Below are 14,425 nucleotides of genomic sequence, written 5' to 3'. Positions count from 1 at the left end.
CTATATTCGTAGGTCCCCAGGGGCGTGAACATGGCTGTCTTCCACTCATCACCCTCCCGCATGCGAATGAGGTTGTACGCCCCCCGCAGGTCCAACTTGGTGAACACTCTGCCCTTCCGTACCTTCGCGAGGAGGTCGTCAATTCGGGGCATGGGGAAGTCCGATGGCCTAGTCACACTGTTCAAAATCCTGTAATCCACTACGAGTCTCTTTTGGGGCGTGTCCCGCTTCTTAACAAAGAATACGGGACTGCCCCCCACTGCCTTGGACTCCCGGATGAAGCCCCGCTGCAAATTATGATCAATGAACTCCTTGAGTTCTTGCAGTTCGTCCTCTGACATGGAATACAGTTTCCCTTTAGGCAGCGCCGCCCCCGGCAGCAGGTCAATTTTGCAGTCATATGGTCTGTGAGGGGGTAGCCTGTCTGCCTCCTTCTCGCAGAAAACTTCCAAAAATTCAGCGTACTTGTGGGGAATCGCTTGCAGCGTGCCTAGCAGCAGCTGTGACTCCTCTTCCTCTCCTTCCTGCCTGGGCACTATGCAGTGTTCAGCACAAAAGGAAGAGCCGAAGGTCAGCTGCCTCTGGTACCAAGCCATCGTTGGGCTGTGCTTGTCCAGCCAACTCATGCCCAATACAACGGGCGTGTCAGATAGTTGAGTGACGTTGAAGCTGATGATTTCTCTGTGATTCCCAAGTCGCATCACCATTGGTGGCGTCTGCTTCACCACTTGCCCCCCGAGCAGCTCCCTGCCATCCACCGTGACAACCTGCAGGGGCAGTGTGGCCGGCAGCAACTGTACAGCGTGCCTGTCGACAAAGTCCTGTCCTATAAAGTCCGCATTGCTGCCGGAGTCGATGGTGATTGGCACGTCTATGGTGATTCCATTGGGCAGCTGGAGAGATGCTGTGAGCCTCACTACTGGTTTGGGCGGGAGGGGGTTCACGGGCTGTAAAATCTCTGGGGACTGCGGCACTAACACGTCTGGCTGGGCCCCAGAGCCTCTTCCTCCAGCCAGACTGCGTCGTTTCCCTGCTGTGGTCCTGCTTGCTGCGTTGCTGCAGTCACCATTGCCGAGGCTGCAGTGAGCTTGTGGGGCCTCTGGGGACACTCTTTTGCCATATGCCCTGGTTCCTCACAGACGTAACACTTCCTGTTCCCTCTAGGAGGCTTCGCTTTCACTGCTGCCGGTGCTAGGGCTCTGGTTGCTGACTGAGCCCTTGCACCTCCAACCTCCATAGGTTCGGCTCCTCCTCCTGGCGGAGGCGTGGATTGCGCCCGCGCTGCTTCTCTGGGAAGGAAGGAGGGGCCCCCGGCTGGTTCGCGCCCTCCACGCCCTTCTTCCCTGCTCCACGGACATCCTTCCAGCCTCACCCCCACTGCCAGTGCCCTCTGAACGACCTCCTGGGTGGTTCGGGGTCTCTCCCCCCTCGCGATCTCATCTTTAATCGAGTTGTGCAGCCCCTCCCAAAAGAGGTCTCTTACCGGAGCCGAATCTCTGTCCCATTCCAGGGCACTGACCAAGGCGAAAAAGCGGGCATGATACTGCCTGACGCTGGCCCTCCCTTGTCTCAGCCCATGCACCTCCTTCCGTGCAAGATCCACGTCAATACTTGATAAAAAGCACCCATCCATCGCTTTAATAAAGGCATCCGCATTCTGGAGCGCCGGATCCTTATCTCTCCATAAATTGCGTAGCCATGCTTTCGCATCCCCATGCAGATGGGACATGATGAACCCCACTCTCTCTTGTTCATCTCTAAAGTCTTTATGCAGCAGTTGCAGTGCGCACAGTACGTCGGCTCTAAAGTTGGGATACTGTTGCAGGTTCCCATCGAAGTGAGAGACTAGCCCGCCTGTCCGTCTCGCCAACCCAATTCCCTCCTGCCGGGGTGTCTGCTTTGTCAGCACGTCTAACCTGACCTGGAGATCCCTGCAGGCGGCAGCTGCCTCCTCCTCTCTCTTCCTGGATGCGAGAACCTCGGCGTTCAGTTGTGCCACTGCTTTTCTGAGGTCCTCTATCTGCTGCTCAGCCGTCATGTCGTCTGCCGTTCGTGAGCTCGCTAGTAGGCACCTGTTTCTCTCCCCTCCTCGAGGCTGTAGATGCCCACAATGAAGTGACGGAGCTTACTGTCAGAGCTGCTTGAAGATCCTAGCTCACAGAGGATCACGCTAGCCAGCGATCATTAAGTAAAAGTCTTTATTGAATTACAGTTTCCATTCTCACGCTGCTGCGCGCAAACTCTACGTCTAGTAGCTAGATCGGCGAAGCTCCGTCTGAGTCTCCGCCCCGTGTGCACCAACTTAATATCCTAGCCTTGCTCCACCTTTTCCGCCTGACTGTCCTCCTCTGGGTCCCTCTACCCCCCGGGGCTTCTTCCTTCCGGGATTCTTCTGACGCTGACCCGGACCCTCCTGCCTCCTTGCGCCGGGCTTTAGGACCTGGTTCCCTTTCGGGGCTGCTTACTGCGCCGCCTTCCTCTGCATTTGAACTTGGCGCGCGCGCCCAACCTTCCACTTTCCTCTTCACCGTTTCTTCGCTCCCCGATGGAGGCGTGGCCACTCCTGACTCATGCCCTCCCTCCTGTGGTGAGCTGCCAGCGCTTCCCCCCTGGCTCCCTTTCTCTTCCCTGCTTCCTGGTGGTGACGCTGGTCCCGATTTCCAGCTGCTCCCCCCTGAGTCCCCCCTTGCCCTGGCCACTGGTGCTCCTTTCTGTGAATCCTCTGATTCACTGGAAAGACTGGGAGATCTCGGGTCGTCGTCATCACTCATCTTTTCTTCTGCCTCCTCCCCTTCGCTCTCTGTCTCCTCCCTTGCCCGTGCCTCTGCTCCTAAACCCCTGACAATTGCTTAAATTGTTATGAAGGAAATGTTTCTTTTCTCCTTCCAATCAAGTGCAGCAGAAAAGTTGTTCAAATAAAAAGTGTTCACTTATTAAAACTCACCATCATTTCGTCACAATCGGGCTGTATATAGCAGAACCAAATCATTTTGATATAACTGTAGAAAAGACTCTGAAGTTAGGATTCCAAAAAGGAAACCTGCCTCCGTTTGTCAATATTAAGAGGATGCCAGCAAGGCTGAACCTTCCGGTAAAAGGGGGATTTAAATCAAGTCTTATGGATTTGGGATTTAAATCAATTTGCTTTAAATAAAATCAACCCTCTAGGCATCAATGGGAGTTAGTTTGGGTATGGGTGCAACCACTAAACTGAGAATATAAGACGTAATGTGATTATACGCAAAACCAATAAAAAACATTTATATAAAAAAGAGAATATAAGCTCTATGCCTATTTGCTTACCTGTCAAATATACGCGCCTCCTTCAAGACGTTCCCCAGATTAATGTAAGCATCCAGGAAGTTGGGGTCCAGGGTCACCGCCTGAAAATATTTAAGATAATAGATTTTTGTTACTAATACAGTCATACCTCAGGTTGAAGTAGCTGCGGGTTAAGCATTTTCGGGTTGTGCTCCGTGGCGACCTAGAAGTAACAGAGCCCGTTACTTCCGGGTTCTGCAGCTTGCGCACGTGCAGACACTCAAAATGATGCCACACGCATCTACGGAAGCAGCAAATTGTGACCCGAGCATGTTCGCTTCAGGATGCGAACGGGGCCCCGGAACGGATCCCGTTCGCATCCAGAGGTACCACTGTATAACAGCATGGTTACTTTTAAATAAGTGGGTCAACTTTGACCTAGGCTGCCTCCTACCTACCTTCCTACCTTATCGATCTACCGACTTTATCTTATTATCTATCTACTTGCCTACCTATCTTATCTATCTATCTATCTATCTATCTATCTATCTATCTATCTATCTACCTACCCTATCTATCAAATCTATCTACCTACCTACCATCTAATCCAGGTGTGGCCCAACTTGGTCCTCCAACCCCCATCATCCCTACCTAACAGGACCAGTGGTCAGGGACAATGTGAGTTGTAGTCCCAAAACAGCTGGAGGGCCAGGTTTGGCCATGCCTGAATCTATCTACCTACTCAATCAATCAATCTAACTAATCTATCTATCCATCTACCAACCTTTCTTATATATGTATCTATCTAATCTACCTACCTAATCTATCTATCTAATCTAATCTAATCTAATCTAATCTAACTATCTATCATCTATCTAATCCAGTGTTTCCCAACCTTTTTTGGGCAAAGGCACACTTGTTTGATGAAAAAAATCTCGAGGCACACCACCATTACAGCCCCGTGACGTCAGCGCGCAGCGTCACTTGAGCTCCTTCTCCTGCTCGTTCAGGGCCGCAGTGGCGTAGCGTGGGTTGTCAGCACCCGGGACAATGCAAGTAATTTGCGCCCCCTAACCCGTGGATTTGCGCCCCCTAACACTAACCCCCAGATGTTGCGCCCGGTGTGGCCGGCCCCCCCTGCACCCCCCACGCTAGGCCACTGATCCATAGCTAAAAGCAGAAGTCGACAAATGTGTCCTGTTTTTTGCTCTTCAAAATGTGGCAACCCGAAGACCCCCAGGGACCGTCCAACCAGCCTAGGAAGTGTGCTCTGGTCGCGGGGGAGGAGACACGAGGCATTGCCATCCACACCTGGAATTGAGGAGGAGCTGGAAAGGTCCTTTGGTTTCACACCCAGGACCCATTTTTTCTCTCTTCTTTTGAGAAAGGGGTGGGAAACGGGATTTGGAGGGCGCATGTGTGCGTGTAGCTGAGCTCCAGTTGCTCTGGGCATTTCTGGACGGGGCCGGTAGCGTCTCTCCTAACCCCTCCCCACCCCGGTCTCCAGCCCCCCCCCCCGCCCAAAGGCTTCCCCCTACCTGGCCAAAGTTCCACCCGAAGCTGGAGATGCGGTTCGCGCTGCCCACGAAGAGGACGCCGAACTCGGAGAGGACGTATTCCTTGCGCTCAGCGCAGCGGCGCAGCTAGCCGCTCAGGGGCCCGGGGCGGCGCGCGCGTCCTGCAGCCAGGGGCGAGTGCCATGGGGGCGAGCCATGGCAGGGCGCGCTGCGTGGAGCCTCGCTGCAGCCTCCCCCTCAGCTGTAGGGAGGCTGAGGCGGTGGGCAGAGGCCAGAGCAGAGCTTGCGGGCAGTTCGCCCGCAGACGCATGGCTCAGGCACGCTGCAGGCACCGAGGTGTGGCGCCCAGTGCCCCCCGCCTCGCCTAGCTACCAGTGGCATAGGAAGGGGTCTGCGGTGGGTGCGGGGCTGAAAGGACAGACAAGGCTCCAGCAACCACCCCCACCGCCAAGTCCGCCGGTCCTGCAATCCCTTGCACGCTGACTTGGAAGTACAGTGGTACCTCGGGTTACATACGCTTCAGGTTACAGACTCCGCTAACCCAGAAATAGTACCTCGGGAGGGGCAGAGAGCTGCGAGTGCGCCCCCCGCAGATGTTGCGCCCAGTGCGGCCGGCCCCCCCTGCACCCCCCACGCTACGCCACTGCAGGGCCGGGTCGCCGCCGTGAGGGAAGGGCGCCGGGGCGCTGCTGCTGCTGCTGCTGCCGCCGCCGCTCCCGGCAGGCATGGGCCCAGCTGAGGCGGCGGCGGCTGTTGTGGTGGTGGCGGCGATAGCGGGCGGAGGAGGGAGCGGCGGCGGGGCCGAGGTAGCCGGCGGCGGCGGGGGAGGCGGCGGCGGTGGAGCAGGAGGGCGGCCGAGGCCGGTGAGGGAGTAGGGTTGCCCGGGGCTTGAGGAGCAGTCGCCGGGAGTTGCTGCTGCTGTTGCTGCTGCTGCCCGGACATGCCGGCCACCTCCTTGTCCGCTGTCTCGCGCTCCTCCCTTTTGCGCGCGCTGCCCCACCGCCGCCCCATTGGCCGGGTCCTGTCAGCTGATCCTGTGTTATTTCCTATGTGTGTGTGTGAGGGGAGAATGGAGAGAGAAACCTCGGCACCACCACCGCGGAGCCGCCCCCGGCTCGACGCGGATCCTCGCCGCCGCCGCCCCGCCTCTCGCCGCCCGACTCGCCCGCCTCCCTCCCACGGCACACCAGGCAATCTCTCGCGGCACACTAGTGTGCCGCGGAACACCGGTTGGGAAACACTGATCTAATCTATCTATGCAAGGAATATCAACTGTACGAGAAATGGTACCAACTAATGGTACTAACAGGACACCGGAGGCCCATTGCAGCTGAAAAAATGCCTCCAGTTTTAATATAAAAAAGAATGGGAAACGTTTATTGCATATTGACAAAAGCAGTGCACACAGGTTAATACATTAGCAGGATTAATTTTTTTAAAAAACCCCACCTGTAATGGTTAAATTTAAAGTAGAATCATAGAATCATACAGCTGGAATAGACCACAAGGGCCATCGAGTCCAACCCTCTGCCAAGCAGGAAACACCATCAGAGCACTCCTGACATATGGTTGTCAAGCCTCTGCTAACTGGGACTTTTCTCTTGCTTTTCTTTTGTGCAAATACCCCCTTCCCCCTGTACCTACCTACCTCTCGACCCTCCCAAGGCCTGCTACCTGAAAGCCATCGAGACCCAACCCAACTTTGCTGTGGCATGGAGTAACCTCGGCTGTGTGTTCAATGCGCAAGGGGAAATCTGGCTGGCGATTCATCACTTTGAGAAGGTAACTGTTACAGAGTTTCTGGGCTCTAGATGGGAAGGCCTGGAAAAATAATGATAATGATAACAATCCAATATAAGCCCCATTAATTGGGCTAGTAGCGTTCTCTCTTCTTCTGTTAAATAATGTTTTATTAATTTTTCATTAATCACAATCCATTAGAAGCCCCATTAATTGGGTTAGTAGCGTTCTCTCTTCTTCTTTTAAAGAATTTATTATTTTCATTCATAGCAATCTGATTTAAGCCCTATTAATTGGGCAAGTGGCATTCTCTTTGTAAATTATTTTTTCATTAATTTTTTCATTAATAACAATCCCATATGAGCCCCATTAATTGGGCTAGTGACATTCTCTTTTTAAATTATTTTTTATTAATTTTTTTATTAATAACAATCAAATATAAGCCACATTAATTGGGCTAGTAGCATTCTCTCTTCTTTTAAATATTTTTTTATCATTTCTTTCATGAATAACCTGATCTAAGCCCCATTAATTGGGCAAGTAGCATTCTCTTTTGAAATATTTTTTTACTAATTTTTTTCATTCATAACAATCCAATTTAAGCCCCATTGGGCTAGTTGCATTCTTGCTGCCGTCGTTGCAGACATAAGAAGTCTTATACCTAGTGAGAAGGCTTCTGGCTTTTTTGACAAATGTATTTTCAAACATTTTCTTTAAATTCATCATATATTATTTCCCAGAAAGCCTTGACCAATGTCACATAATAACAGATGCATATTAGTATATCGCTGCTTCGCAAGATGTTGCAGGGCTGAATGAAGTGGTTTGTAATAACACTGTCAAAATTGGATGCAATTTTTAAATATATACAGTGGTACCTCGTTTTACATAGACTTCAGGTTATACACTCCGCTAACCCAGAAATCGTGCTTCAGGTTAAGAACTTTGCTTCAGGATGAGAACAGAAATCGTGCTCTGGCGGCTCAATGGTAGCAGGAGGCCCCATTAGCTAAAGTTCAGGTTAAGAACAATTTCAGGTTAGCAAAGAAGGAAAACTACCCAAGACTTTCTTTTCAATGACGAAAAACTGTAATCTAATTGATGTTTGGAGACTTAGACATCCACTGGAGAAACAGTTTACATTTTATTCGGAACCAAATCAGTCAATGTCAAGAATAGATCAAATTTGGGTCTCGAATGAACTAACTCCAAGAATTCGGCAAATTGAAATTCAGCCAAGAGTAATTTCAGACCACAGTCCAATAAAATTGGAAATTAAAGGTTATGAAGAAAGATCATTTAGATGGAGAATTAACGATTACCTCTTGGGTGATCAAAAAATCATACAAGAGGCGCAAAAGAAGTTGATGGAATATTTTATGGACAATGCCAATAAGTCAGGTAAATGGCTCACGTGGCAAATTAAGAAAAGAAAGGAACAAAACATAATCAACAAAATTATTGTGGATGGAGAAGAGATTGAGAACCCGAAAGGCATTAGAAAAGGATTCTTGGACTTTTATAATCATTTGTACAGCAACAGAGAAAAGAACAATTTGAAGAGAATAGAAAGATATTTAAAAGAAAAAAAGGTGCAAAAGATCCCGACAGAAAAGAAAGACAGACTGAATGCCCCAATTGAGAATGAGGAAATAATAGAGGTCATAAAAGAATTGAAAAAAGGAAAGGCTCCAGGACCAGATGGATTTACAGCCAGTTATTACAAAGAATTGAGGCACACCCTGACGGTACCACTGAAAGAAGTTATGAATAATATTTTGAAGGAAAAAGATATTCTGGAAACTTGGAAAGAAGCCTTCATCATACTTATTCCCAAGCAAGATTCTGATTTAACACACGATCTCATTGTTAAACACAGACTATAAGATTTTTGCTGGAATATTAGCAAAAAGATTAAAAAAGGTATTGAGAGAATTTATTCACGATGATCAAGCAGGGTTTCTTCCAGGCAGGCAGATGAAACATAATGTGAGAAATATAATAAATGTTTTGTAATATCTGTCTGCTAGGAATGAGAAACAAGCTATACTAATGTTTGTAGATGCGGAGAAGGCATTTGATAATACAGTGGTGCCTCGCAAGACGAAATTAATTCATTCCGCAAGTTTTTTCTTCTTGCGAGTTTTTCGTCTTGCGAAGCACCGTTTCCCATAGGAATGCATTGAAAATCAATTAATGCGTTCCTATGGAAACCGCTTTCAAGGCTGGCGGTGCGGAGAAGGGCTTTTCTCCCCACCGCAAGCCTTCAGGACAGATACGGGAACAGAGGGGAAGGGGCGCAGCGCTTCTCCTCTGTTCCCGGGGCTTGCGGTGGGAGGAGGGTTTTTCCTCCCCACCGCCAACATTCAGAACAGCATTCTGAATGTTGGCGGTGGGAAGGAAAACCCTCCTCCCACCGCAAGTCTTCAGGACAGCCACCCGAAGGCTGGCGCGGGGAGAAGGTCTCTCCGCCCCACCGCCAGCCTTCGGAGAGCCTTCCGAAGCCTGGCGGCGGGAGGAGGTCTCTCCGCCCCACCGCCAGGCTTCGGAGCAGCCTTCTGAAGGCTGGCGGTGGGGCGGAGAGACCTTCTCCCGCCGCCAGGCTTCGGAGCAGCCTTCTGAAGGCTGGCGGTGGGGCAGAGAGACCTCCTCCCGCCGCCAGGCTTCGGAGCATCCTTCCGAAGCCTGGCGGCGGGAGGAGGTTTCTCCACCCCACCGCCAGGCTTCAGAGCAGCCTTCCAAAGGCTGGCGGCGGGAGGAGGTCTCCACACCACCGCCAGCCTTCGGAGGAGGTCCGAGGACAGTGGGGAAGACGTGCTGCGCTTCCCCGCTGTCCCGGAGATTTCCCTATGGGCTTTCGTCTTGCGAAGGAAGCCCATAGGGAAATTCGTTTTGCGAAGCGCCTCCAAAACGGAAAACCCTTTCGTCTAGCGGGTTTTCCGTCTTGCGAGGCATTCGTCTTGCGAGGCACCACTGTATATCATGGGAATTTGTGTTAAAAAATTTAGAATTTATGGAAGTGGGGAACGATTTCTATAATGGAATAAGGGCGATTTATACAGAGCAAAGAGCTAAATTGATTGTGAATAATGTAATAACAGAAGAAGTGAAGATATGGAAGGGTATAAGACAGGGTTGTCCTCTCTCGCCACTGTTATTCATAATGGTTCTGGAAGTCCTCTTGAGTGCAATTAGACGAAATGAATTAATAAAAGGGGTGACAGTAGGTCAAAACGAATATAAAGTTAAAGCCTTTGCTGATGACCTGGTAATAACGATAGAAGATCCTTTAAAGAGTTTAAATGTGGAGATGGAATTTGGCAAGGTGGCCGGGTTTATATTAAATGTGGGAACCAGTTGACGGAAACCAGCCGTCATTTTGGGGTGCAAGGCAAAGAAAAAACACACACAAAGGCAAATGTCTCCATGGACGGAGGGCAAAAAAGCTCCTTCCTCTCTCTCCTCCGATTTTATTATCCTTTGTTCTCTCCAGCCGCATGGCAGCATTCCAATGTCTCACGTTACCTCATCCGGTCAAGCTTTAACCCACCCACAAACCATATAGGGTTACAGTGCCCAGAGGGGAGAACCTAACTCCTTATAGGGTCAATACATTCTAATACATTGTAAGCTCAGAGTGCTGGTCACCGAGGTCAGCAAGGCACCAGGTGGCACTACAAGCCTTTTCCATGACTTCCTGGCTCCCACATGCCCTCTTTCTTTATTTATTTAATCAGAGTCATATATGTCAGTACCAATACGGTTATATCGAGCGCGATAGGCGACTCTTGTGAGACCGGAAGCGGGCCGCGGACTGGAGAACCATGCAGTACATACAGAAATTAAAGAAGGAATACATTGTATACAGCAACACAAAATAATGCAAATAACTACTATAATGATCACTAAAATCAATAAATGTCGAAGCCAACTTCCATCCGGAAGCCAAGAATATAACCATGCCCATGGATCAACGGAAGGAGGGGGGGCAAACGGATTGTGGGCTACCATGGTTTCCATATGGTCGATTGTCGCAGATATGCTGACATTATTATCAGGAATAAACATGCAACAGTGAGAATGAACAAGCGCACAAACTCCTCCTTTTGAAGCTAAAATCACATTCAAAGTATAACGATTCTGTAAAACCACTTCTCTCATTGCAGACACCTCCTGGTTGAGTTCCTTCAAAGCTTTTATGGTATCATTGAATAATCCTTCAGTCCAATTTGCTAGCCGATGGAGGTCCCTATAGTTCATTGCTGCACCCACCGAGGGCAGCAAGGCCCGAGAGACCTGGGTACCGATATATTGATTTATGGGTGAATTTACCTCCCGACGATTTCGTAGTCTAAGAGAAGATGGTAACTTATCAACCTTATACAACAACGGAACCACGAGACCCAATGTACATGTGCCTGTGAGGTTTCGAGGAATGGCTTTGTATGCTTTTTCGCCACAAAGCAACCATAACTCTCTTTGGAGTAAATAGCTGATATTACTACTCTGTTGGGACCAATTAAAGGCTTCAGTAAATAAGGAACTGATATGAAATTGCTCATCTGTGGCATTTGCTAAGCCAGGGATAGAAGAATTCAGACTCCAATTTGCATGGTAGGTTTCTTTCCTAGTTTTTAGCCATGCACTGCTATCGCTTCTAAAGCACTGAGATTGGTCACTGTATGTTCCTGTAAGAGAACAAGAGCTATTAAACATGAATTTCAATGTATATTGACAGTTTGGATATATGCCCCATGATTCTTTCCCCTCTTTAATTTGAAAACAAATGGGGGCAGGCTCATGGAGGGTCAATTGTACTGGAGGCCAAAAAGTTTGCTTAGGGGATATAATATCAGTAAATTGAAAAGATCCATTGACAGGCACGCCATGAAGCATTATGCCTGAATGACTGGCAAAGGGCGGCATGTGCATACATAACCAACATTTAGAAGCATGCAATAAACTGGTAAACTTAATCATATCTTGTACAAAAATATTATTCCTCCATATCTTATGATAATTTTCTCCCCTAAAAGTCTTATTCAACAATGCTGTTCTTATAGTTCGAGAGTGGCTGAGCCGTGGATACTGCCAGCCAGAGTAGGATTCAGGCGACAGCTGCTTGCCAGCCGATAAGGTGAAATATGGTGGCTGCAACTGGATTGTGTCGTCTGCTTCTCATCCTTGTATAATGATGCAGCAAAAGATGGCAAGGCAAATGGTTAGGAAGGCACTTCTGTAGTTGAAGGGACTCGCCATGGCCGCACGCATCGAGCTGGAACCCACAAAGGCTTGTCCTCGACGTCCACTGCCGCGTACCCTCGTCCCCACGTGATCAGCGGAACAGGTCCATGCCACGCGGGATCAGGCAAGCGTCGGTACACCACCAAGGGGCGGGGGAGTGCCTCCTCCTTCCTAAAATGCAATTCCGCGGGAGTATGGGTCCTATTATGTGGATATAAAAGATGGTTAAGTACAAAAAGAACTTGGTGAACAGCCGAAGGGATATCTGCCGTTGGTATGCTTCGGCCGCCAAGCTGTTTAAGCAATAGTGTTTTGAACGTCAGGTGTGCTCTTTCCACTATAGCTTGACCTGTGGAGTTAAAGGGTATGCCATGAGTTAATTTCACATTCCACAACATACAAAATTCCGAAAATGTTTTAGAAATATATGCTGGACCATTATCAGTTTTGATACGCGCAGGTTTACCCATGACTGAGAAACAGCGGATAGTGTGCTGAATGACATGCCGAGCTGTTTCCCCCCTCATGGGCGTAGCCCATATGAATCCAGAGTGGGTGTCCACCGTGAGGTGAACCTTGGAGAGTGGAGCCAACACAGGTGTGTGTGTGACATCCATCTGCCAACACGCCAATGCAGACGTGCCCCTAGGATTGACAGCATCAAAAGGAATGGCCAGCTGAGATTTAGAACAAGAAGCACATTGGGAAACTATATCCCTTGCTTGGGCCAAAGGAATAGAAAAATGCTTTGCCAATGCTTTCGCAGGAAGGTGAAAGGTGTTATGACCTAGTATAGGGTCAGAAAAGAGAGAAAAGGTAGAAATGTCCCTCAGAGCCACATCTGCTCTTGCATTGCCCTCTGCTAAATACCCTGGGTGTGATGTGTGGGAGCGAAGATGTGCAACATAATAAGATAACTCTCTGTGCTGAAGTAAGGCCTGCAGGCCAAGAAACAAGGAAAACAAGTCAGAATCCAAGGAAGGAGTTATATAAGATATTGGTAAACTAGCAAAAAGGCGATATACATACTGAGTATCCACAATAAGATTGAAAGGTTGAGTAGGAAAGGATTGAAAGGCAAGAATCACAGCTGCTAGCTCAGCTCACTGGGCAGAAGACTGTGGAGGGGTATATAAACATTTCCATTTTCCTCCCTCCTCCCATGTCACCACCCCCCTACTTCTTGTTCTATCCATGAAGAGGGTTAGTGCAGAGGGGAGAGGTGTGAGAGACAAGGGGGTAGCCAAACATAGGTGACCTGTGTCAGAAATGTCAAACGGTCATCCTTTGGAGGGTTAAAAATGATGACACCTATAAAATCAGCTAAAGCAATTTGCACGTGAACGTCCTTTGATAACAATGTCTGATGTGGATTCAATTACTGAATAAATGTTCTTCGGTGGGGTATGTGGTAGATGTAACCATTCTATAATGCAGATAGTCTTCTTCTTGTTCCGCCTGAGCATATAAAATTCCTGTTGGCAACGATGTAGCAAATACGGCCAGGTGCAGCTCGTGTGCAGCACCTCTAGGTGGCGCATGTGGAAAGGTTTCAATGCTTCACCCACAAAATGTTGACAAAGTGTAGGGGAGTTCCGCATGCCTTGAGGACAATCCACTGATAACGTTGCGAATCGTGATATACTGGCAATGTAAAAGCAAACTGTTCCTTGTCTGCTGGAGCCAGTGGGATGAAGATGGTTCAATGTGGCCGAAAGTCAATTGTTCAGAGATAAGCTGTTCAGAAACAGGATGGTGCCATTGCTGCGGATTTTTCTTTTGGTGGAGGCCACCGTTCTACCCACATTGAGGTATCGGTGATCCTGGTTCGCCACGCTGGAAACGTTGTATCGGTGGCTACAGGCTGGTTTTCATTGAGCGCTGCTGCTAGCAGATGAATCTTGTGGGTGGCTGTATCACCAGACTGACAAATGCGAAGCATGGCTGCTGTGTCTGTGGCAGGATTGTGTATTATCGGTCTTAACGCAACCTTACAATCCTCTTTGGCATATTCAAAGGCCAATTGTTTGATAATTATTTGTTTGGCTTCAGGATTTTCAATTTGTCTACTCACTGCTGTAATCAGCCTGTCCATAAAGGAAGAATATGATTCTCTTGCCTCTTGCCTGATTGAACCCCACCTTGATTGAATACTGGTGGGTTCTGGGATTTTTCTCATTGCTTGTTGAGCAGCAAGAGCAGTATCCCTCAATAAAATCTGCAGCAGTGTGGCTTGTACTGAAGCCTGAGCAAAGGGCCCACGGCCCATCATAGCATCCATCACATCTGCGAGGGTAATATTAGGATTATTCCCTCTTGCTTGTTGCAGTAAGGCAGGAGCATAACCATGACAGGCGATTTCCCATTCATGAGCAAATAATACACCAGCTGATGGAGGTAAAACTGTACGTGCCAAAAGCTTGATGTCATCTGGAACCAACAGCTGGGCTAATGTGGCTTCCAAAAGAGCCTGTGTGAATGGTGCTTGCAGTCCATTTGTCCTGACTGACAATTGGAGCTCTTTCAAGATTTTAAAGTCAAAAGGTTGGTGCTGGGCTTGAGTTCCTGCTGGAGCACCAGCAGGGGGCACAATAACAGGGAATGCCATGGTATCCTGAGATAAGGAACAGGCAAGGGCTGCACGTTGAAAGGGGGTAGCTGGT

At 48.9% G+C, this 14,425-nt stretch overlaps 1 pseudogene across 1 annotated transcript in view; it reads right to left on the bottom strand.

Moving 5' to 3' along the window:
* Window positions 1-14,425, bottom strand: part of LOC308578231 — a 1,025,155-nt pseudogene that overhangs the window by 205,303 nt on the left and 805,427 nt on the right. The window contains exon 2 of the transcript in view: window positions 3,304-3,383. The product of the transcript in view is annotated as an uncharacterized misc_RNA (transcript). The remainder of the gene's footprint in view (window positions 1-3,303; window positions 3,384-14,425) is intronic.

Source organism: Podarcis bocagei (genome assembly GCF_964188305.1).
Source record: "Podarcis bocagei genome assembly, chromosome: W".
Taxonomy (NCBI): domain Eukaryota; kingdom Metazoa; phylum Chordata; class Lepidosauria; order Squamata; family Lacertidae; genus Podarcis; species Podarcis bocagei.
The sequence above is the reverse complement of the archived record's forward strand: the minus strand, read 5'-3'. Positions and strand labels throughout refer to the sequence as shown.